The sequence below is a fragment of the Aquarana catesbeiana genome, linkage group LG09 (genome assembly GCF_042186555.1).
Source record: "Aquarana catesbeiana isolate 2022-GZ linkage group LG09, ASM4218655v1, whole genome shotgun sequence".
In the NCBI taxonomy this organism is placed as follows: domain Eukaryota; kingdom Metazoa; phylum Chordata; class Amphibia; order Anura; family Ranidae; genus Aquarana; species Aquarana catesbeiana.
Window position 1 is genome coordinate 92,115,035 of NC_133332.1, and position 24,183 is coordinate 92,139,217.

Genomic DNA, 24,183 nt, shown 5'->3' on the forward strand with positions numbered 1-24,183 from the left:
TAGCCAATAGCTGCCCTAGCGTCGGTTTTTGTCCATCGGACTAGCATACAGACGAGCGGATTTCTGGGTCCGGTGGAGTTACGACGTAAAGATTTGAAGCATGTTCCAAATCTAAAGTCCGTCAGATTTGCGACTGGAAAAGTCCGCTCGAGGTCCGGTGAAGCCCACACATGATCTGATTGTTCACTGGATTTGGTCTGTCGGCGTCCGCCAGACCGGTGCGGTCGAATAGTCCGACCGTGTGTACGCCCCATAAGTCTCAAGTAGAAGGTCGTTCTTGTCAAACTCAGTCTTTTCCAATTAAATGCAGCACTGCTCAAATGCATATGTTGGCACAATGTATTGCTTGATAAGACATAGCTACGATCGACCTGCTTTGCCTGCAGTCCACCCCTCAATAGGATGTGTTTTGTCCAAAAAAAGCCACACCCAGCAACCTCTGAACTATCATCTACATGGGGTCCCTGGGTTACAAACAAGATAGGGACTTTAGGTTTGTTCTTAAGTTGAATCTGTTTGTAAGTCGGAACAGGTAAATTTTTTAAGTGTAGCTCCAGCCAAAAAATCTATTTTTAAGTTTTGTAGATAGCATAGGGAAGGGTTATCACCCCTGTAACATTTGTTTTGCTGTCTGTGCCCCTGTTCAGAAGATTTCACCTCACTTTCTGTCCCAATGACAATTGGATTTTGAAAATTTGGGGTTATTAGGGAAATAAGGATAGGTGATAAAGCATCAGTGGAGACACCTTTTTCCCATATTAACTCTTACAAGAGTGAATTCCCCTTCCTAGGGGTAGATTTCCTCTCACTTCCTGTTGTCTCCCTCCGTTTGTAAGTAGGAGTCGTTTGTAAGTCGGATGTTTGTAAGTAGGGGACCCCCTGTACACTACTGCTTTGATGCAATGGGAATCTCCTGACTGGTGTTTTAAAATTTTTGCTGCCGGAGCCGCTTTTGCACACATGTTCAAAAAATCATTTTAGGCCTGAAGATTAGTTAAAACCCACAAACATATATTTCCAGGATTTTTTTTAGAATAAAATTGGTAGTTTCAAATTTTAATTTCAGTTTATGAAGTGCAAATTTTCTGTAAAAAATGCACAATTTAATTTTAGGGCACCCAAACAGAATAATATAACACCCATTTTTTTGGTAAAATATAAAAGACGAGGTGTGTCAAGTAAATACCCAAAGCCTTAAAATTGCACGCACCTCTAAAAGGATGACAAATTTTAGTACCCAAAATTTTCCATAGGTGACACTTAAAAAGCCTTTACAGGCCATCAATTTAGAATTAGCCATGAATAATGGTCCTATGAGTATTACTCTCACACAGCAATATATAATGTGTAGTGCAATCAACATTTATGTATGTAGGCTGTCCTGATGTGTGTGTTAACCTCTTCCCTCCTCTCGGAGGGTGGGCTTTAAAGCTGAGAGGCTACATATATATGCGGCCCTATGTAAACTGAGAGTGCGCACTCCAAGCACAGTCACCGGTGGGGACTGGAAAGCTCCCTTTGCATACTTGCGATACTTGCAACACAGAGGTCACATGATCAGAATTCCCCCTTCCCGGCATTTAGAAGCTCTTGAGGGGCTGGGAGGCGGTGGCAGAAAGGGATTAAGTTCTTGTTTTTGTTAGGGGGGGGGGTTTAGCCAATTAACGTCAGCGCCTCTTGGCTCTTTAAGAGGTTTCTGATCTCAGGAGGCGGAGCAGGTTTCTGATCATGTGACTGCCGTGATTGGCTGTTACAGCGGTCACATGATCAAAAAGCCTCGATCTATGGAGAGAATCAGGAGGGACCGAGATTCCCCTCTGCTGGCTGGCTGACTTCACATGGGAATCTCTGTCCCTCCTGCTTCTCTCCATAGATCGAGGCCGGCCAGTACAGGGGAAACACGTGACCGCACAGCTGCGGTGTCAGAAACTGTATTTAGCCTTTTCATTTCTAACAAACACTTACACTTTTGTTAATGGGAGCATATCTGCATGGCATTCATGTAAAGTCACATGGTGACTTTACAAACACTTTAACCTCTTCGCACCAGCAGTACGCATATATGCGGCCTCTCTGCCGGTGGGTGTTAAGGCCAGAATGAAAACAGAGTGATGGCTAACAGAAAGCATCTGATCTCTACTTGCATTAGGGAGCTTTTCGATCATGTGAGCGCTGTCAGAGACAGTATTTCGCCTTTTCAATTTAAACAAACACGTTAATGGCAGCATATCTGCATGGCATACATTGATATGTGCTGCATTATGCAGCTGAATAAGAGGCGGGAGGGGCTGGGAGGAAAGCGATCTCATGCGGACAGGGAGGGAGGGGGAAAGACTGTCAGAGGAGAGACGAGAGCTGCCGGAGGCACATAAACTGACCACGGTAATCAGGGCTCAGCAGCCATGATTATCGTGGTCAGCAGAGGCAGGGGGACACAGGAACTGGCAGGATCAACCAGGTTTATTACAAGTTAAGAAGAGAAGAATTGCACAGCACAAGCATTGTGCTGTTTTTCATGCCTTAAAGGAACAGGATCTTTTTTTTTTTTTTTTTTAGGGTTACAAACACTTTAAGTGCTTAGGCGTAACAATTTTTTTTCACTTTTTTTTATCACGCAGGGGCCAAAAGTCCCCTATGTTCTAGCATTTTGCTATGATAGGTTCTCTTTAATGAGAAATCAGGGGTCTATCAGATCCCTGATATATAACTTGATATATAACTTGCCACTGAAGCTAATGGAGCGCAGATAATACTCCATTAGCTTCTTACCCAGCCACAGCAGCCAAGGAAAGTGACAGTTGAACCTGGAAGTGATGTAATACATGTCTCTTCCATGTTCATTCTAGCTAGGGGGGGATCAGTGAACAGATGTTTTCTGGCCTCCCCCCCTTCTATCCAGTGCACCCACCATGTGGGTCCTGAGTTCTCTGCGTTAAGTACCACCCGACAAGAGGCCGCATATATGCGTTCCGTCGACACAAAGAGGTTTGGTTCTTTTTAATGAGACATCAGGCTCCTGATATCTAACTTGCCTTCCGCTGATGCTAATGGAGTGCAGATAGTGCTCATTAGCTTCTTACCTGGGCACAGGAGCCAGGGAAAGTAACAGTTGTGATGTAATACATGTCATCTCCATTTTTATTCTAGCTATTGGGGGGGATCAGCGAACAGATGTTCGCTGGTCTTCCTCCCATCTATCCGGTGCACCCACCATGGGGGTCCTGGGCCCGCAAGTGGGACAATGGAGCCAAAAAACATGGCAGGAGGGTCACTCACTTGTGTCTGCCCATGCAAGCAATTGGACGACTTTACAGCCACCCAATTGCTGTCACCTGTGAAGCCATTGGTCAGCTTGTTAGAATTACATGCACTACTGGCTCTGTAATAGCAGGGAGTGTGTATATCTCCCCACTGCTGCCGACTTAAGCCTTACATAGATGGCAGCAAAATGGTTAAACGCAGAAAAACAATACCCATGTACAGGTCAATATGTATTTCAGCATATTTATTTGTTTGCACAGAGTATCATTTTAACAGTAAGCATAGAAATGGGAATAAAATAAATACCATGAGGTCGATTTACTAAAGATGTTGAGAACCTTCAGTCAAACAAATGTTTGAATATTCACTTCAATTATCATGTCATGTTCTAAAAAAAATTTAAGGAACATTCACACAATGTTTTTTGAAGTTAAAAGTTGATCTAAGTAAATAAGCCCACTTTTGTCTTCTTTGGTAAAATTCACCAAAGTGGCCTTTAAGTTGCACAGAAAACTAAAATATTTTCTCTTGTCTAACGCTAAAAAATATTTTTATTATTTATAAAAAATATTAAATCAGAAATTATTGTGGAATTCAGACCAAGTTGCAGCAAAAGAGTTTTAGGTCTCTATTAAAATATTGTTGTTAAAACCTAAAGCAATTTTGTCTGTTCTTATACTGAATTGTGGTTTGAACTGTTTTTAGCATCTGCCTTGCTATTTCCTATATATGTACCATCTTTTGCCACTTTCCTTTGTGTAAGAGGCTAAAAAAAAAAAAAAATTGAGTGTATTATTGGAAGTTGCTATTCATCTTTGCTGCAAAGGAATGTGCTATATGTTCTAGAGTAATAGATCTAGTGGTGAGCCTAGTGGCAAGGTTTGATGGCTTACCCTACTCACTTGAAAAACTTCATGGAAAATGTGGTTTTTCAAGCGCAATGGACTAAGGTAGAAGGGGTGGTGCTAAGATAATAGCTCTAAGAGGCAGAAATCTACCATCAATTAAATCATTTTGCCTTCTCCTCTCTGCCCAAGACAATGATGATCTGCAAAGCCTCTTTATTTCTAATACTTCTTCATGCAGTTCCACCAACTGGTAGGCCAATAATGAGGGAATTATTCATTTTAAGAATATTTTACTTTAAAATTGTAGGCTAGATTGCCATAGTTTTTCTAAATGTCACTGAATTATTTCATTATATGTGTTACTTTATTTTATTTTTTTGTTTGCCTAAATATTAGATATTTCAGGTGTATTTAATTTCTAGTCCAAGCTAGTTTTATTTTATAACAAACACATTTTATTACTCAATGCTCTTTACTGAGTATATATACTCATTCTAAACAAATGTTTCTGATTTACTGATGGAGTAGAGAAAGTTCATCTAGCTTAAAAATTTAAATTAATCTCTGTTCACTTCAATTCTCTAATCATGTGCAAGGTAAGATTCTGTATTGTTCAAATTCCCCTGCATATGATTGGGTACTCAAAGTGAAAATAATGTAACTAAGATAAGTAAAAATCGAATTTTCTAAGTCCACATTCTCTCATACGAATTAACCTCTTTGTTTTAGAAGCCTTTAAAAAAATAAAGCTCCAGATAGGTGCTGTGCTAGATCTGTGTCATGAAATTGTCTAAAAAACTTTGTTTATTAAACTTAACCAATGGGTTAATTCTGGCAATGATAATAACATACAACACTATACATTTTTAGTAAATAATTTTTAACTAAATGATAACAATACTGAATCTAAAAATAGAATTCAGAAAAAAAAATCTAAACAATACACGTGAGACTGAATCATTTTTAAGTGTGGTTGTGTTAACATGACTATCAAACATGTTTTTTTTATAAACCCTATAATTGTTACTGATTCAGAGAAGTTATTTAGGAACTAGAAAGAAAATAGGTGCCTGCATTTGAATTTTTCTTTTCCCTAGGATAAGCTGAGATTTTTTAAATAATTTTAAAAATGTGTCCTTTGGGGGAAAAAGATAAATATATTAAGTAAACACTTTGACTTTTGATCCTTCTGCTTATGTTTGTCAAATATCAGTGACATTTTTATTGTACTGGATATCTCAGTTTTGAATTCTGAACATCTTTTAAATGCACAGCTATTAATGTGCTGTACCGAAGTTATCAAATGGAAATTAGCCCAAAATCCCAATGTCTTTTCACTAGAGAATTGAACTTATATATACCCTGGTATAACCCACATTTAAATACTACTGTTATGACTTTCAGAACAATTTGCTACATTTTATTTTTGTACAGACATGGTTAAGTTTAGATTTTTAAAAAAAGGTCAGAACATAAATTGTAGGTGTGCATGCTTTTTTCCGCAAAATGTTAGATATCAGTGTTTAGGTAATACTGAAATTAAATAACCAAAACTGTAATTTATCACTTCTTTCACTGCTACTAAATATTTTATATTTCATATGACTTTTTTAATTTACTTACATATACCGTAAAAAAGCAATGTTCTCTTCAAAGGAGTCACTTACACATAGTGAATTCTTGTTTCTGTGTGAATATAAAAAATATTATTATGAGCTAAGAAAAAATACCTCCATTTACAAATTGCAGCTTAAATACTAACACTAAGGATTTGCTTTGGTGTGTAAAATGTGTTTGTGTATGTTGTTGTTTATTTTTTCTATATTGCTCCTATCGCTCATCCACTGTACATAGTATTAGATGTAACAGGGGTGGTGCGTATTATACGAGTACATAAAATACAGAATTGTACATTGTGTAGAAAAATGTAGTAATGGGAGAAATTATAAAAGAGCCCCCCCCACCGTCCACCGTCTATCTATCTCTTCTCACATTACTATAATTATAATTTATCATTTTCTTTTAATATACCACTTATACTTATGTTTAATTACAGTGAAACTAGCAACCCAGTTGCCCAGAATGGTCACAAATGTGTTGGGGATATATTTTATTTCATTTTTAATTGTTATATACCATGTTATTGCCTAAAACCTAAAAAAGATAAAATATACATTTTTAGGTAAGTTTCATAAGACAAGACAAATGATTATCTAATTATTATTATGCATGAGATTGTATATATGATAGGATGACCAGAATAGATTAAGAAAAATAGCACACGAAAAGTTTCCATTTATCTTGACATAACATGTACATGGATGTCCCTTTCTGTCATTTCTATGTTTAAAGTGTATTTTGTATGATTATTATTATTTTTTTCAGGATATATATATAGCACTAACAGTTGGTGCAGGGCTTTACAAAATAAAGGGTCACAGTATAGTTACAATACAATGCAAGACAAGACAGGAGAGCCTTGCTTGTGGGAGCTTAAAATCTAAAACAAAATTAAAGCCAAAACTTTTTTTCCTTCTAGATAGAGTAGGGAAGAGTTTAAAAAAAAAAAAACCTTCCAATGTGTGCTCAGGTTCGAGTAAGAACTGTAAATTTTCCAAACTAAAGAGACACTGTGGAGTTGATTTACAAAAAACGGGGAGTGAAAAATCTGGTGCAGCTGTGCAAAGAATCCAGGTTTTATTGTCAAAGTTTAATTGAACATGCTGAAGTTAGAAACTGGCTACCATGCACAGCTGCACCAGATTTTGCACTTTTGCATTCCAGATGTGTATATTAGACAAGAAATCGAGAGAAACCTTCCAAATGATACATAGACATCAATGTATCTACTATACCCAATACAGTGATGTTTTTTTAGTATGATTTTTATGATGGCAGATCATTTAAAAAACAGCTAAGTCCTCTTTTGCTAAAAAATAATAAATACACCACCACCGAGTAGATGCCCCCCTGATTTGCAGACCATACTCCCATTAACCGCTTGCCGCCCGCCGGTTGTCATATGACGACCAGGCGGCACGGCTCTCGTTCTGGGAGGGCGTCATATGACGGCCCTCCATTTAAACAGGGAATGCGCATGATCGTGTGTGCGCATCCCTGTTCCTTCGGTGGCGGCGTGTACCTGTCACAGTCCATCTGAGTACCCGAGTACCTGTCGAAGTTCATCTGAGTACCCAAGTACCTGAGTACCTGTTACAGTTCATCTGAGTACCTGAGTACAGTCCATATGAATACCGAGTACCTAAAGTACCTGTCACCACCCTTCAGAGTACCCAAATACCAGTCACCAGCCCATCAGAGTACCCGAGTACCTATCTGTAGCCCATCAGAGTACCCGAGTACCTATCACCAGGCCATCAGAGTACCCGAGTACCTGTCACCAGGCCATCAGAGTACCCGAGTGCCTGTCACCAGCCCATCAGAATAACTGAGTACCCGTCACCAGCCCATCAGAGTAACCGAGTACCTGTCACCAGCCCATCAGTGTACCCGAGTCCCTGTCTGCAGCTCATCCAGTTACCCGAGTACCTGTCTGCAGCTCATCAAGTTATCCGAGTACCTGTTTTCAGCCCATCAGAGTACCCGAGTACCTATCTGTAGCCCATCAGAGTACCCGAGTACCTATATGCAGCCCATGCCTCATAGAATATACGTTGGGGTGTTTGCTTTCCAAAATGGGGTCATTTTGTGGGTAATTCCACTGTCCTGGTGCTCAAGGACCTTCAAAAGTGTGATAGGTAGGAATGAAATGAGATGTGTAATTTATGCTCCTAGAACGCCTGAAGGTACTACTTCAATGTTGGGCCTCTGTATGTGGCCAGGCTGTGTAAAAGTCTCACACATGTGGCATTGCCATACTCAGGAAGAGTAGCCAAATGTATTTTGGGGTGTAATTTTTGTTATATTCATGCTATGTGTTAGAAATATCTTATAAATTGACAACTTTGTGTAAAAAAAAATGCGTTTTCATTTTTTTCCCACATTTTCCAAAAACTTCTGGAAAAAAATGAACTGTTCAAAAGACTCACTATGCCTCATAGATCATACGTTGGGGTGTTTGCTTTCCAAAATCGGGTCCTTTGTGGGCAATTTCATTGTCCTGGTGCTCCAGGGCCTTCAAAAGTGTAATAGGTGGCTGAGAAATGAGATGTGTCATTTATGCTCGTAGAACACCTGAAGGTGCTACTTCAATGTTGGGCCTTTGTATGTGGCCAGGCTGTGTAAAAGTCTCACACATGTGGTATCGCCATACTCAGGAAGAGTAGCAGAATGTATTTTGGGGTGTAATTTGTTGTATGCATATGCTGTGTGTAAGAAATAACCTAATAATTTGACAATTTTGTAAAAAAAAAAACTTCATTTTGCAAAGAATTGTGGGAAAAAATTACAACTTAAAAAAACTCACCATGCTATTTACTTAATACCTTGGAATGTCTACTTTCTAAAAAGGGGTCATTTGGGGGGGGGGGTGTTTGTACTTTCCTGATTTGTTAGTGTCTCAAGAAATGAGATTCACCTGATGTACTGAAGGCCTGATCAGATGTGATCAATTTTCTGTGATTGGCACCATAGTTTGTAGACTCTATAACTTTCACAAAGACCAAATAATATACACTAATTTGGGTTATTTTTACCAAAGATATGTAGCAGTATAAATTTTGGCCAAAATTTATGAAGAAAAATTACTAATTAGCAAAATTTTATGACAGAAACAAAGAAAAAGGCATTTTTTTCACAAAATTTACGGTCTTTTTTACTTATAGCACAACAAATAAAAAATCCACTAGTGATTAAATACCACCAAAACAAAGCTCTATTTGAGTGAAAAAAGGACGCAAGTTTCATCCTTTTTGCATGACTGAGTAATTGTCATTCAAACTGTGAAAGAGCTGAAAGCTGAAAAATGGTCTGGGCAGGAAGGGGGTGTAAGTGTACTGTATTGAGGTGGTTAAAGACCCCTCCTTTCCCTTTACCCTATAACCTATTTCTCCTGTAATGTCCCTCCATTTATATTTCCTTTAGTTTTTTTGACTAAAACCTTAGGTGACATTGCAACACTAAGAACATGCATTCAGCTACTTTTTTGAAATGTATAACTTCACATCTAATGCCCCGTACACACGGTCGGACTTTGTTCGGACATTCCGACAACAAAATCCTAGGATTTTTGCCGATGGATGTTGGCTCAAACTTGTCTTGCATACACACGGTCACACAAAGTTGTCGGAAAATCCGATCGTTCTGAACGCGGTGACGTAAAACACGTACATCGGGACTATAAACGGGGCAGTGGCCAATAGCTTTCATCCCTTTATTTATTCTGAGCATGCGTGGCACTTTGTCCGTCGGATTTGTGTACACACGATCGGAATTTCCGACAACGGATTTTGTTGTCGGAAAATTTTATATCCTGCCCTCAAACTTTGTGGGTCGGAAATTCCGATGGAAAATGTGTGATGAAGCCTACACACGGTCGGAATTTCCGACAACAAGGTCCTATCACACATTTTCCGTTGGAAAATCCGACCGTGTGTACGGGGCATAAGACTGTATATATATATATATATATATATATATATATATATATATTTTACTATTATTTTTTTTCTTATCAGTCGCTTTCATAATCTGTAATATCCATACGATATGCAACATGTTCTTCCTGATGAATATGATCTGTACAACATGTCTCTGCGCTCTTTTTGTGATGTAACACTTTCTTAAATAAAGAATGTAAAAAAAAATAAAAAACATAAATGCACAAGTTATTGCAGGTAGAAAAATATGCATTTATTATTTTTTGCACAGGAGGCTCCATTGAGAACGGCAATTCTATTTGCCGCAGCTGCATAGCACCATGTTACACCCTAAATATGGATGTAACATGTAATATGTTGCTAAAGGTGAACCTATCCTTTAAATATTGACCCGTGCATTTCCCACACAGTTTTCACAATCATGCCTTCATTAATACCCGCTCATACCAGTGTAGTTAAAGGCAGGCCCAGTTACTTGATACCCCCACACTCCTCCTTGCGTGTCAAAGGTGCAAAAAAAGAAAGTACAAAATATTGCATACAGCTGTTTGCATTCAAAGCACACATGCAGAATTTCTATAAAAAAGTGCCAGCCTCCCTCCCTAGCTACCTAAATACACTAAGCTGTGCTATGTCCCCCGCAGGTACTTTCTTACCACCTCCAATCGCCTCTTTCGCTGTCTGTAGCCCACCAGTAAAAAAAAACAAAAAACAGTAAATAGGCTGTTCACTTTGCAAGGAAATTTTAACTTCGCTTAGTGAATAAGATGAAGCTCTGTGGACTTCAATCATCCAATCATACAGTATGCACACAGAAATATGTTTTTGTTATTTTCTTTCTTTCTTTTTTGTTTTCTTTTTTTATTGTCTCTGCTCTTTTCATTATAATGATTGCCCATTTGTTGTCCACATACTGTCACCATTGACATTTTGTTGCCCATGCATTTTCAAGGCTGACCATTTGTGTGTATATGTGTGTATAAACACACACACACATATATATATATATATATATATATATATATATATATATACAGTGGGGACATAAAGTATTCAGACCCCCTTAAATTTTTCACTCTTTGTCATATTGCAGCCATTTGCTAAAATAATTTAAGTTCATTTTTTTCCTCGTTAATGTACACACAGCACCCCATATTGACAGAAAAACACAGAATTGTTGACATTTTTGCAGATTTATTAAAAAGAGAAAAACTGAAATATCACGTGGTCCTAAGTATTCAGAACCTTTGCTGTGACACTCATATATTTAACTCGGGTGCTGTCCATTTCTTCTGATCATCCATGAGATGGTTCTACACCTTCATTTGAGTCCAGCTGTGTTTGATTATACTGATTGGACTTGATTAGGATAGCCACACACCTGTCTATATAAGACCTTACAGCTCACAGTGCATGTCAGAGCAAATGAGAATCATGAGGTCAAAGGAACTGCCTGAAAAGCTCAGAGACAGAATTGTGGCAAGGCACAGATCTGGCCAAGGTTACAAAAAAATTACTGCTGCACTTAAGGTTCCTAAGAGCACAGTGGCCTCCATAATCCTTAAATGGAAGACGTTTGGGATGACCAGAACCCTTCCTAGAGCTGGCCGTCTGGCCAAACTGAGCTATCAGGGGAGAAGTGCCTTGGTGAGAGAGGTAAAGAAGAACCCAAAGATCACTGTGGCTGAGCTCCAGAGATGCAGTCGGGAGATGGGTGTAGTTGTAGAAAGTCAACCATCACTGCAGCCCTCCACCAGTCGAGGCTTTATGGCAGAGTGGCCCGACGGAAGCCTCTCCTTAGTGCAAGACACATGAAAGCCCGCATGGAGTTTGCTAAAAAACACCTGAAGGGCTCCAAGATGATGAGAAATAAGATTCTCTGGTCTGATGAGACCAAGATAGAACTTTTTGGCCTTAATTCTAAGCGGTATGTGTGGAGAAAACCAGGCACTGCTCATCACCTGTCCAATACAGTCCCAATAGTGAAGCATGGTGGTGGCAGCATCATGCTGTGAGGGTGTTTTTCAGCTGCAGGGACAGGACGACTGGTTGCAATCGACGGAAATATGAATGCGGCCAAGTACAGGGATATCCTGGACGAAAACCTTCTCCAGAGTGCTCAAGACTATAGACTGGGCCGAAGGTTTACCTTCCAACAAGACAATGACCCTAAGCACACAGCTAAAATAACGAAGGAGTGGCTTCACAACTCACAACTCCGTGAATGTTCTTGAATGGCCCAGCCAGAGCCCTGACTTAAACCCAATTGAGCATCTCTAGAGAGACCTAAAAATGGCTGTCCACCAACGTTTACCATCCAACCTGATGGAACTGGAGAGGATCTGCAAGGAGGAATGGCAGAGGATCCCCAAATCCAGGTGTGAAAAACTTGTTGCATCTTTCCCAAAAAGATTCATGGCTGTATTAGATCAAAAGGGTGCTTCTACTAAATACTGAGCAAAGGGTCTGAATACTTAGGACCATGTGATATTTTAGTTTTTCTTTTTTAATAAATCTGAAAAAATGTCAACAATTCTGTGTTTTTCTGTCAATATGGAGTGCTGTGGGTACATTAATGAGGAAAAAAATGAACTTAAATGATTTTAGCAAATGGCTGCAATATAACAAAGAGTGAAAAATTTAAGGGGGACTGAATACTTTCCGTCCCCACTGTATATATATATAATGTGGGTGTGCGTAAAACTGAGATGAGTTCCATGCAGTCTTCATATCAGTGTTAAAACCATGTTCTATTTATAGTTTTATTTTTTTTAAATGCATTAAGTTTGTGGTAAACATTTACCACTATATTTTATTCTTTTGTTTGTTGTTGGTTTTCCCCTTTTAAAGGAAACCAGTGTTCAAGGAAGTAAGGGGGCTGCTATTGCTGTTCTCATTCTAAACATGCTGGTTCTAAGGCTCTCTCTGTATTCAATATTTTCTGACCTGGAACAAGCATGCAGCAAAAAAAGTCAGCATGAATTCAGCACTTCCAGATCAGGGATTCAGAAAGTCTTAACATAAACAGAAACTGAGAAAAATATAAAATTGTGTGGAAAGCTGGAGTGTGAGATACCAGACACTTTAAGGACACTTATTGGGCAGGTACTGTAGCGTACATCTGCTGTGCCCCAATGCCCATCCACTGCCTATATACAGGATGTAGACTTTGGACACTATATTAGCAGATACCCTCCAGCGAAGCTGTGCCTTCAGTCCTGAATTTACTGTCCTCTTTATGTGTTTAAATAAGTGCTTCAGCATATTGGTGCCCACCGTTGGAGAAAAGTTGGTAGACTGCTAATTTATGTTTTACACTTCAAGCCAGCTCTGTTTAATATTTAAAAGAGAAGTATTTTTTGTTTTTGTTTTTTTATAGTGACAGTCAGGGCTTTTTTTCTCAAACAATAGGTGCTGGAACTCAACCACGACTCCCCAAAACCCCTCCACCAACACACACCCTCCAAATAACATCAAATAGTGGGTGTGGTCAGTCAAATTTCATGAATAGTAGGAGGGTCTTAAAGGGGCATTAAATACCAGGATTACATTACATACAGAGTGCAGAGTTCAGGGGGGTTACACACAGAGTGCAGAGCTGTCACTTGTAAACACAGAAACCGGACTTCTGTGTTTACAAGTGATTGTGGTGAGCAGACCCCCCCCAAGGGTCTGAGCCAGAGGTGGTGGAACTGAGTTCCACCAAGTTCCCCCTGAAAAAAATCCCTGGTGACAGTGCTTCTGATCTCCTCTAAGCTGCAGCAATATTTGTAGATGCCATCAATCAGCTCCCAGCACATGATGTCTCCCATCACTAATATCTTATTTGTGGCTCCAACATGTCCCATGATCTACTTATGAAAGACACAAGTTATTAATGATAAGAGACTTTGCATACCAGGGACTAACTGTTGGTAGGCGCCTGCTGGAGACTGGAGAAGATTAGCAGCACTGTCACTAAATGCTGTATTCAGGTCCCACTTTTTTGGGAGGGGAGAAAACATGTACTAGAAGGTGGGGGGCAGATATGTGCTTGGGGGAGCACTGTGGGTGAGGAGTGTACTTGTCCTGGGGGAGTCAGATATGTACTGGAGGGGTGCTTTGGGAGGGGAGAGGACTTGTGCTAGAAGGTGTGGTGGGTGGATATGTGCTTGGAGGGGCACTTTGCTAGGGGAGTAAACTTGTGCTGGGGGGGTCAAATACATACTGGGGAGGTGCTTTTGGAGGAGTTTGGAATTGTACTGGAGGGTCAGATACGTACGGGGGGGCGCTTTGGGATGGGAGCAGACATGCTGGGGGGTCAGATACGTACTGGTGGGTGGTGCTTTGGGAGGGGAGAGGACTTGTGCTAGAAGATAGGGTGGGGGGGCAGATATGTGCTTGGGGGGGGCACTTTGGGAAGAGAGAAGTCTTGTGCTGGGGGGTCAGATACATACTGGGGGTGCACTTTGGGAGGGGTGCAGAATTGTGCTGGGGGGGTCTGATACGTACTGAGGGGGTGCTTAAGGAGGGGAGTGGACTTGTGCTGGGGGAGTCAGATACAAAATGGCGGGTGCTAGAAGGTGGGGTGGGAGGCAGACTTGTGCTAGAAGGTGGGGTGGGGGGTGGATATTTTCTTGGGGGCAATTTGGGAAGGGAGAGGACTTATGCTGGGGGGTCATATGCATACAGGGGGCACTTTGGGAAGGGTGCAGAATTGTTCTGAGAGATCAGATATATACCAAGGGTAACTTTGGGAGGGGAGTAGACTTGTGCTGGGGAGTCAGATAGGGGTGAGGATTTGTGCTAGAAGGTGAGGTGGGGGGATTTCAAATCCAATCCCTCCTCCAGCACAAGTTCTCTCTCCTCCCAATGGGCCCCTCTATAACAAATCCTCTTAAACCCTTGTTACCTGTCCCCCTCCATCCCCCCCTTCCCAGTCACAGTGTCCCCCCTCCCCTGCAAGTAACCCACTGCAGGCCTCCAATCTGCGTGGTGCATGTAGAATGTTGTTCCTCCTTGTTGGCTCTTCCTCCTGTCTGTGGAAAAGGAAAACATCAGAATCGGGGAGGAGGAGGCAGCTTCAGTCCGATCATATGCAGTGGGTTTCATGGGCACTGCTTGCCTCTGCCCCAAAGCTTGTGTGCGATACCACACACCGCGATCCAGTCTCTGTATTGCAGCCAACATCTCTCCGCCAGCTGTCTGTCATAATGACAAGTCACCGGGCTCCACTCTGGGACTCAGCCTTGAATCACCGGGACTGACATCAAATCCCGGGATGGTCCCGGCAAATCTGGGACAGTTGGGAGGTATGTGTATGCACAGTAGAACCCCATAAACTTCTATATGACCAGGAGACAAACCTAGATATAAATCTATGGGGTTCTAATAAACACTTACATATAGCAGAAAGTAGAAACCACATCGCCCATAGGTAAACAATGAGGCAGAACTGTGTGAGTATACAGAGGGAGGGTGAGGTAGATCAGTAGAATGGGAGGGGGAAAATAGTGAGGAAATGTTCAAAAAATGCAGTTTGAATGTTTTAATCATAGGCAATTATGTACAGTATGTGTTTTTCAATATACTGCATGATGATTCATGTGAAAATAAAAGCGATCAAATTATTAAACTCTGAGCTGCTGTAAAACATATTTGCTCAGATATCAAGCATATAATATAGCAGAATACATTTTATAAGCTGGAAATTCCCTAAAACACATGGAAAGCACATACTGCCTGCCAATTTGGGAAGCCCCCTTCTAAGTACTCATATTCCACACATCACATGGACAGCAGAGTAGATAATAATAGTAAGGCCCCCCACTTTATTGCTGTGCACTAGACCAGGGGTCTCCAAACTATGGCCCTCCAGTTGTTCAGGAACTACAATTCCCATCATGCCCAGTTATGTCTGTGAATGTCAGAGTTTTACAATGCCTCATGGGATGTGTAGTACCACAACAGCTGGAGGGCCGTAGTTTGGAGATCCCTGCATTAGACCATACAAGTTAACATATGTTGCATTTGGCAACCATTTTGTCAAGAATGGGCTGCCAATGCATGACAATGAAATAGCATCCCTATTACTTCATCCCTGACTCTAAACCTTCCTGCCTCCCAGCACTCCTGACACTGAACCCCAATACCCCAGACACTGCAACTTACCAGTAAGCATAAAAGTAACCTGACACCCAGCAACTCCTCCACTGCATAGGCTTGTCTTTCTGGGCTCTCTTCCATCGTCTCCTCATTTCGTTGACATCACTTGCTCTCCTGTGCAGACTGTATAGGTCAGTCAGTCCTCTGGATGCTGGGTGCACCGAGCACAGTTTGTATGTTCCCAGGAAAAAAAGGACAGAGGTGCACTCCTTCGGACTGAAAGGACGAAGGAAGCCAGACATTGAGACAGAACCCTTCCAATGTGTCAACCATTTTCCAGAAGTCCAAGATTCAAATTTATTCTCTCTTTATTATACTTTCAAGGTAAACATTTTATTTGAAACACAAGACCACTATTTACCACTCCTCCCTATTATTTACAACATGTAATCTCTTTATCAGGCACTAAGGGGGAAAACGATGTAGAAGTCATTCTCCGTAAGTAGGAGCATCCTACTGAAAAGGCTGCATGTGGTAAGCGCGCCCCATAGAGAGCATTATTGTGGAGTGCTCTCTCTGCAAGTTCATGGAAGTTCTTATGTCATGGCAAGGAAGTGAAAAGGTGGTCCCTATAAAAAGGATGACCTAAACATTTCAATTGAGGCATTATTCTGCAAACAGGCGGGTTACAAACAAGATAGGGACTGTAGGCTTGTTCTTAAGTTGAATCTGTTTGTAAGTTGGAACAGGTAAATTTTTTAAAAGTATCTCCAGCCAAAAAAATCTATTTTTAAGTTTTTTGGATAGCATAGGGAAGGGTTATCACCCCTGTAACATTTGTTTTGCTGTCTGTGCCCCTGTTCAGAAGATTTCACCTCACATTCTGTCCCAATGACAATTGGATTTTGAAAATTTTGGATTATTAGGGAAACAAGGATTGGTGATAAAGCATCAGTGGAGACACCTTTTTACCATAATAACTCCTACAGGAGAGAATTTCCCTTCCTAGGGGTAGATTTGTAAGTTTGTAGGTAGGAGTCGTTTGTAAGTCAGGTGTTTGTAAGTAGGGGACCGCCTGTATTGAACTCAGCAAAAACCATTACAGACATCTCCTCTTGGAACCGTTGTGGAGCATGCCGGGGCTTCTTGTTTGAAGCCTTGTTGGAGTGTGCAGCTCCTCAAGATATCAGTGTACCGTGGGAGGAGAGTTCTACATGAAAGAGAAGTTTATCTGCCTCCTTGCTGATGCACATGGACACCACATTCACTAGAAACACATTCTGGCACTCGCTGTCTCTTTTTTCCTTTGAGTTCCACTTTCTGCACACAGGTCACTTTATCTATGTTTAGTAGGCTCCTTCACCTGCTCTTAATGGATAATAGGCTTTCCAATCCCATGCATATCATTTCAGGAACTGCTCCTCAGTTTTCCCATTGGGGTGCCATGTATTCCCCCTACAATTCCCAAGCCAGACACCTGGCGGTGGTTTCCATTTGGAGGTATTATCTTAGATTGCTATATACTGTAGCTGATTTGTGAGTATTGTTCTATTAACCACTTCAGCCCCGGAAGAATTTACCACCTTCCTGACCACAGCGTTTTTTGCGATTCAGCACTGCGTCGCTTTAACTGACAATTGCGCGAACGTGCGACGTGGCTCCCAAACAAAATTGAAGTCCTTTTTTTCCCCACAAATAGAGCTTTCTTTTGGTGGTATTTGATCACCTCTGCGGTTTTTATATTTTGCGCTATAAACAAAAAAATAGCAACAATTTTGAAAAAAAACGCAATATTTTTTACTTTTTGCTATAATAAATATCCCCAAAATATAATTAAAAAAACATTTTTTTCCTCAGTTTAGGCCGATACGTATTCTTCTACATATTTTTGGTAAAAAAAAAAAATCGCAATAAGCGTTTATTGATTGGTTTGCGCAAAAGTTATAGCGTTTACAAAATAGGGGATAGTTTTATGGCATTTTTATTAATCATTTTTTTTTACTAGTAATGGCGGCGATCAGCGTTTTTATTGTGACTGTGACGTTATGGCGGACACGTCGGACATTTTTGACACATTTTTGGGACCATTGTCATTTATACAGCGATCAGTGCTATAAAAATGCACTGATTCCTGTGTAAATAACACTGGCAGTGAAGGGGTTAACCACTAGTGGGCGGGGAGGGATTAAGTCAGTACTAGGGAATGTTTTTTAACTGTAGGGGGGATGGGCTAGCTGTGACACATCACTGATCTCTGCTCCCGATGACAGGGAGCAGAGATCAGTGACACTGTCACTAGGGAGAATGGGGAGATGCTGTTTACATCAGCATCTCCCCATTCGTCCTCTCCGTGAGGCGATCGCAGGTATCCCCGCGGTGATCGAATCCGCGGGACCCGCGACCCGACTCACGGAGTACCCGTCCGGCGCGCACGCAATGGCACGGTGGGAAATTCAATGGGACTTACCTGTACGCCCATTTGCCCATTTGGTGGGTGCTGTAGCGATTACAAGTTGGGTCCTGGAAACATCAAGCAAGTGTACATATTCGCCAGCACACCATGGATCAACACTTCCATCCAAAGGTTTATTTTATTGAGAGATCACATCACAGAAATAAGTGCAACAGTTTGTGGCCCTGCATGGCTGCGAAACGTTGCACTTATTTCTGTGATGTGATCTCTCAATAACATAAAACTTTGGATGGAAGTGTTGATCCATGGTGTGCTGGCGAATATGTACACTTGTTCTATTAATGGACATCTATATATATATATAAATATCACAACATCTCCACCCTTCCATCTGTTTTAAAGGGAATTTTTGAACCTACTCTACAAAGCTGTTCTTTGGTTTGCAGATTTTACAATAGGCATCTTCACCTGAAAAAGTAAAATTATTGTTACGAAATGCGTTTAGCTAAAGGATGTGCCCATCATTATGTTTTGTTAAAAATTTTGAAGAGTGGAATTTGTATATGTATCATTATATGAATACTATGTTGACTGTATGCCGATACATGGTAGTGTTTACAAATCAGCCTGCTGTTTTAAAAATGTTCCTATGTAAAAAAGATTTCCATCTATTCCTCAATAAATCTTTTTATGCAAAAGTTGTACCTCATTTCAAGTCCCATGGAAGATGTTTTTATTTCTTTGTATAAAGGAGATGGAGGCATGACATTATAAGGCACTAGCACACATTATTATTTATTTAGAAGTTTATCTTCCTGTCTGTCCTGGACTCCAGTGGGTCCGCTCACCCCGCCCTTGCTAAATTAGAATGTAAGGGATCCCCCCCCCACCTTGCCAACTCAAGGGCCTCTGTGTTGTAATGGAACACTGGAGGCAGGTGCCTGGAGCTGCCAGCTGTATAGAAGTGAGCCCTGTGTTAAGTGACTTGGTTTCTGACCTCCCTTAACTGCCTGATAAAGAAAATAGTCCTGGCTTAACAACCTGTTGGAAGGAGTGGTAACATGTTGGCATAGTCGTATCTCAGCCGTCAGGGAAAACTGCCTTAACCACTTGCGCTACATGCTGCATTGCCTTCCACGGTCCATTCGCAGGCTGGGGAGGAGACAAGACCTATAAGTGTTGCTTAACTGCAGCAGAAAGAAATAGGTTTTCTCTCTTGCAAGACAGGGTTGTACTGTGTGACAGAACTGTGTAAATCTCAGAACTGGATGGACAGCAATACAAATCTTTTGGCAATTAACCGCTTAAGGACCACCCCACGTACATATACTGCGGCAGGGCAGCTCCCAAGAGTGAAATCTTGTACCTGTACATGATTCCTCTCATCTGCTCTGGGGCGCACGTGCCCCTCTCCTGCTGTGATTGGACACAGCGGGAGCCAATTAGCGGGTCCAGCGGCAGTGATGGCCGCCGGGACTCATTGTTCACAGAAGAGGCAGAACAGCGACCTGCCTATGTAAACAAGGCAGACCGCCGTTCTGTAAGGCAGGAAAATTGAGATCTTGAGTTTCTGCTAACCAGAACAGGGATCTCAGTTTTCCTCCAGTCACAGGATTCCCCCTCACAGTTAAAGAGCACACTTAACATTTTGATCGCCCCTGATGTTAACACCTTCCCTGCCAGTGTCATTTATACAGTGACAGTGCATTTTTCTTAGCACTTATCACTGTACTGGTGTCACTGGTCACAAAAAAGTGTCACATAGGGATTGATATACTAAAGGAAAATAGACTGTACACTTTTCAAAGTGCAGTTGCACCCTGCAAGTGCAATTGCCCCAGAACTTAGTAAATGAGGTAAAGCTTCACTTTGCAAAAGAATACCCAATCACATGCAAGGAGAATTAAAAAAAAAAAAACAGCATTTTTGCTTGCAAATGGTTGGATGATGGAAGTAGGCAAAGCTTCTGCTCGTTTACTAAGCTCTGGAACAACTGCTCTTGCACAGTTCAACTGCACTTTGCAAAGTGCACAGTCAATTTGCCTTTAGTAAATCAACCCCTTAGTGTCAGATTTGTTTGCCGAAATGTCGCTGTCCCGCTAAAAATCACCGATCACTGCCATTACTACTAAAAACAATTAAAAAAAATTTAAAAGTCCATAAGTCTATCCCATAGTTTGTAGAGCTATAACTTTTGCGCAAACTAATTAATATACACATATTGGGATTTTTTTTTACCAAAAACCTGTAGTAGAATACATATTGGCCTAAATTGATGAAGAAATTTGATTTTTTTATTTTTTTTTTATTGGATGTGTTTTAGAGCAGAAAGTAAAAAATATTGTTTTGTTTTTTTTCAAAATAATCAGTCTTTTTTTTGTTTATAGCGCAAAAAAGTAAAAACCGCAGAGGTGATCAAATACCACCAAAAGAAATCTCTATTTTGTGGGAAAAAAAAGGACATCAATTTTATTTGTGTACAGTGACCATGCAAATGTCAGTTAAAACAACGCGGTGCAGTATTGCAAAAAAATTACCTGGTCAGAAAGGGGGTAAAACTCTCCAGAGCTGAGATGATTAAAGTAGCTTTATTATACATCATATATTTCAGTGGCGTGTATAGCTGTTTGGCTGAAGTTCAGCCTTAAACTGGCTTTATCTAAACATGGTTTCAGCTCTATCAGTTTTTTGGTTACTCAGTTAGTCAGAGAGAACACAGCCAGGTCTCGTACATCAGAAAGCGGTTTTATTATGCTAAAGTATGGAGCCACCAAAAAAAAAAATGAGTATCCGATATATCTAGGTCATCTTTTAGCCTATGTTAGTTAGATGTGGTCGTACATAGCAAAAGATCTATAAACATGATAAGCACCATCGCACTGCCTGCGGTTATTCACTTGGTCTTTGTAAAGGACCTCAGAGAACGCGTAATCCTCGGCTCAGAAACCATTGCTGTGACATGAATAGATTATGAGATCAGAAGGCCATGTTCCCTAAAGCGTAAAAGCAGAAAATTTGAGGTGCACAGAATGAGCAACCAAAAGCCAGAAATTATTTTTTCACTCAGTTGTAACATCCCCACAAATCTACAGTTTATAAACGAAGTCCAGTTACAGTATATACAAAAGGTAAAAGTCAACTGTCTTTTTTTTATTATTATTATTTTAATGTTTCCCCAACCCCAGTACAAAACACCTATGACCAGCAAGCGCATGCAACTAAAGACCACCTCATTCTGTGCTCTGTAGAGCAGCAGACTCTATATTGGTCTGGTAAACCACCTGCTGAGTCAGGGCTACAGCACTGCATTCAGCAGGAAGTGTGAACTTTGTATTGGTGACAAGGCAATGGGGGCATATCAGACCACTGTAGAGAGTCCACTGCGCAATGGCCTTTATCTGCACACTCTTGCCTGCATAGGAGTTTTGTGCTGGGCCTGGGGAAGCATTAACCTCCCTGGCGGTATGATTATTTCATATTTTTGATGCTGAAAGCGGTACAATTATTTTGCATGGAAATTTGGTGTTTTATATTGTAGGCCTGTAATTCTTAGGAATAACTCACTTAAATCTGTCCAAACCAGAGCCTAGTTGACATCTCGGGTATGATAAAGTTTGAAACACGAAATCATAAATTATAATATAATAAATAACTATAAATAATTATATCAAATAATTATATAATAATAGTAAAAATTATTCAATAACGTAATCAAATCAAAAACACTGAAATTTGCTCAGTTGCAGAATTGTCGCTGTCATTACTTTTCAGTGTTTGATGACAGATCTCCCCACAAATCACTATCTCTCAATTCTGCAAGTGATTCTAATTTATTATCGCTGTTTTCTAGCTGTTCTAAAACCCCTTTTGATGTAAAGGGACTGTTTTGGTTGCTATGGACAATCTCCAGTTTCCAGGCAGAAAGAACAGTTTTTATAATATAAAATTGCATGCAGGCCACTGGACAGACCACTAGGGACAAAAGGGATGTGAAATAATTTCATACAGTAATCTAATCTGTAAGATTACAGTATACTGCATGTATTGTGTGTGTTTCACTTTTTGAATTTGGCGCCGTTCTCCGTCCCCGTGCGTCGCAAAGCTCGCAGGGAACGGAGCTCGGCTCCGTGATGAATCGAGCGGAGGACGAGCCACTCACACTGCGGGGAGACATTGCAGGATCCAGGGGACAAGGTAAGTAAGCTCTTCCTGGATCCTGCGATGTGATCCCGAATCTTGCTCAGGGTTACTGCTTTTGGTTCTGAAATTCCACCCCCGAGCCAGACTCAGGAATACCGCCAGGGAGGTTAAAAAATAAAGAGTAAGACAAGCTATTCTAAATGTATTTGTATAGTTTATGGGGAAATAATAGCTGGCCTTTAGGTAGACTATTTCGCTTCTCAGATATGATACTATAAACAGCTTAGCTGAATATGCCATTAGATAGTAGACCTGTGCCTATAGACACCAAAGGTGAAAGGGTGGCTTTTCCCTGTAGAGCTATAGGTCACACATCATTTTTAAACCTTCTGGGTTTATGATCCCAACAGAGGCGTGCTGTTTTGGCCTCCCAAGATTGTGTGCCTATAGTAGCCTTTCTCAACAAGGGTTCCAAGGAACACTATGGTTCCTCCAAGGGTTCCTAGGTGTTCCTTGAGCAATGAGTACTTTCTGCCTCTCAGATAAGTAACCACTGACAACAATTATCTTTTTATCTATCTGTAAGGGGGATTATTCCCAATGACCACAAAACATAAGAATCATTCTTTCCAGTAACCATAAAACTAATGTACAGTGAGTTGTACATATAGTAAATATTAGCAGGGGTTCCCTGAGCCTGGAAAGGTATTTAAAAGGTTCCCCTATGCTCAAAAGATTGTGAAAGGCCGGCCTAGAGACTATAGTGATGGAAATCTGGTAGGGAATATTAGGAAGAATGGTGTCCCAAAGCCTTCATTCGATACTAAATTCTACAAATTACAGGTGGTTTAAAAAAAATCTGTCAAGCTGAGGAGATAATACAGAATAAACCTATATAACAATGCGTTTTTCAGGTTTACAGCATAGTTGACATAAAAAGTATTCCTTATTTATTTGTATTGCTGTTGAAATTACATTTAGAGATGTTATGTGATAGTTTCTACTTGGCATTTAAAACTAAACTCTAGGCAGATATACAAGGCTCAAATTAAAGTGTTCCACAGGCAGAAAGTTTTTTACCCTAATGCATTCTATGCATTAAGGTAAAAAACCTTCTGAAAGTAGCCTACCCCCAGTCCTCCCTAAATATTTACCTGAGCCTAATCTCGATCCAATGATGTGCACGAGAGCAGCAGCTCTCTCATCTCCACCCTTCCTCACTGGCTCAGCAGTGGGAGCCATTGGCTCATGCTACTGTTAATCACAGCCAATAAGGAGGGAGCAGGGGGAGGGGCCAAGCCACACTCTGTGCATCTTATGGACACACCGAGCAGGCTTGGGAGTGAGCTCACATGAGTGCCCCCATAGTAAGCTGATTGCTATGGGGGCACTCGGCAGGTCGGAGGGGCCAGGAGTGCCAGTGGGGGGACCCAAGAAAAGGAGTATCAGGGCTGCTCTGTGCAAAACCATTGCACAGAGCTGGTAAGTATAACATGTTTGGTATTTAAAAAAAATAAAATGCAGATCTATATTTAATATTACTAGACATGTGCAGAATGGGAAAATGTGTTCAGTTTCAGATAGATTTGTAATGTTACTAATTTTGTTTTGTTGGCTCGTTTCGGAATTTTTTTCGTTTTGATTCATATAATTTCATTTATTTCGGTATTTTCAAATGAATTCCACATTTTCGTAACGATTTGAATTCGGATCGGTCAAAAACTTATCGACCGATTCAAATTCTGTGTAAAGAATAGGTAGTTGTTAAGGAGCAGGCTGGGAAGCTGGCTGCTGCATCCTTAACAACCGATGACCGATGGCTTCCTCACTGACTGCTGAAATGTAAACGAAAAGAACTAACTAACTGACATATCAGGGT

General features: G+C 40.7%; 1 long non-coding RNA gene across 1 annotated transcript in view; it reads left to right on the forward strand.

Moving 5' to 3' along the window:
- Positions 1 to 2,323: 2,323 nt before the first annotated feature.
- Positions 2,324 to 24,183, forward strand: part of LOC141107921 (uncharacterized) — a 75,047-nt gene continuing 53,187 nt past the window's right edge. Inside the window, exon 1 of the long non-coding RNA XR_012235986.1 lies at positions 2,324 to 4,359. This is a non-coding gene — a long non-coding RNA (uncharacterized lncRNA). The remainder of the gene's footprint in view (positions 4,360 to 24,183) is intronic.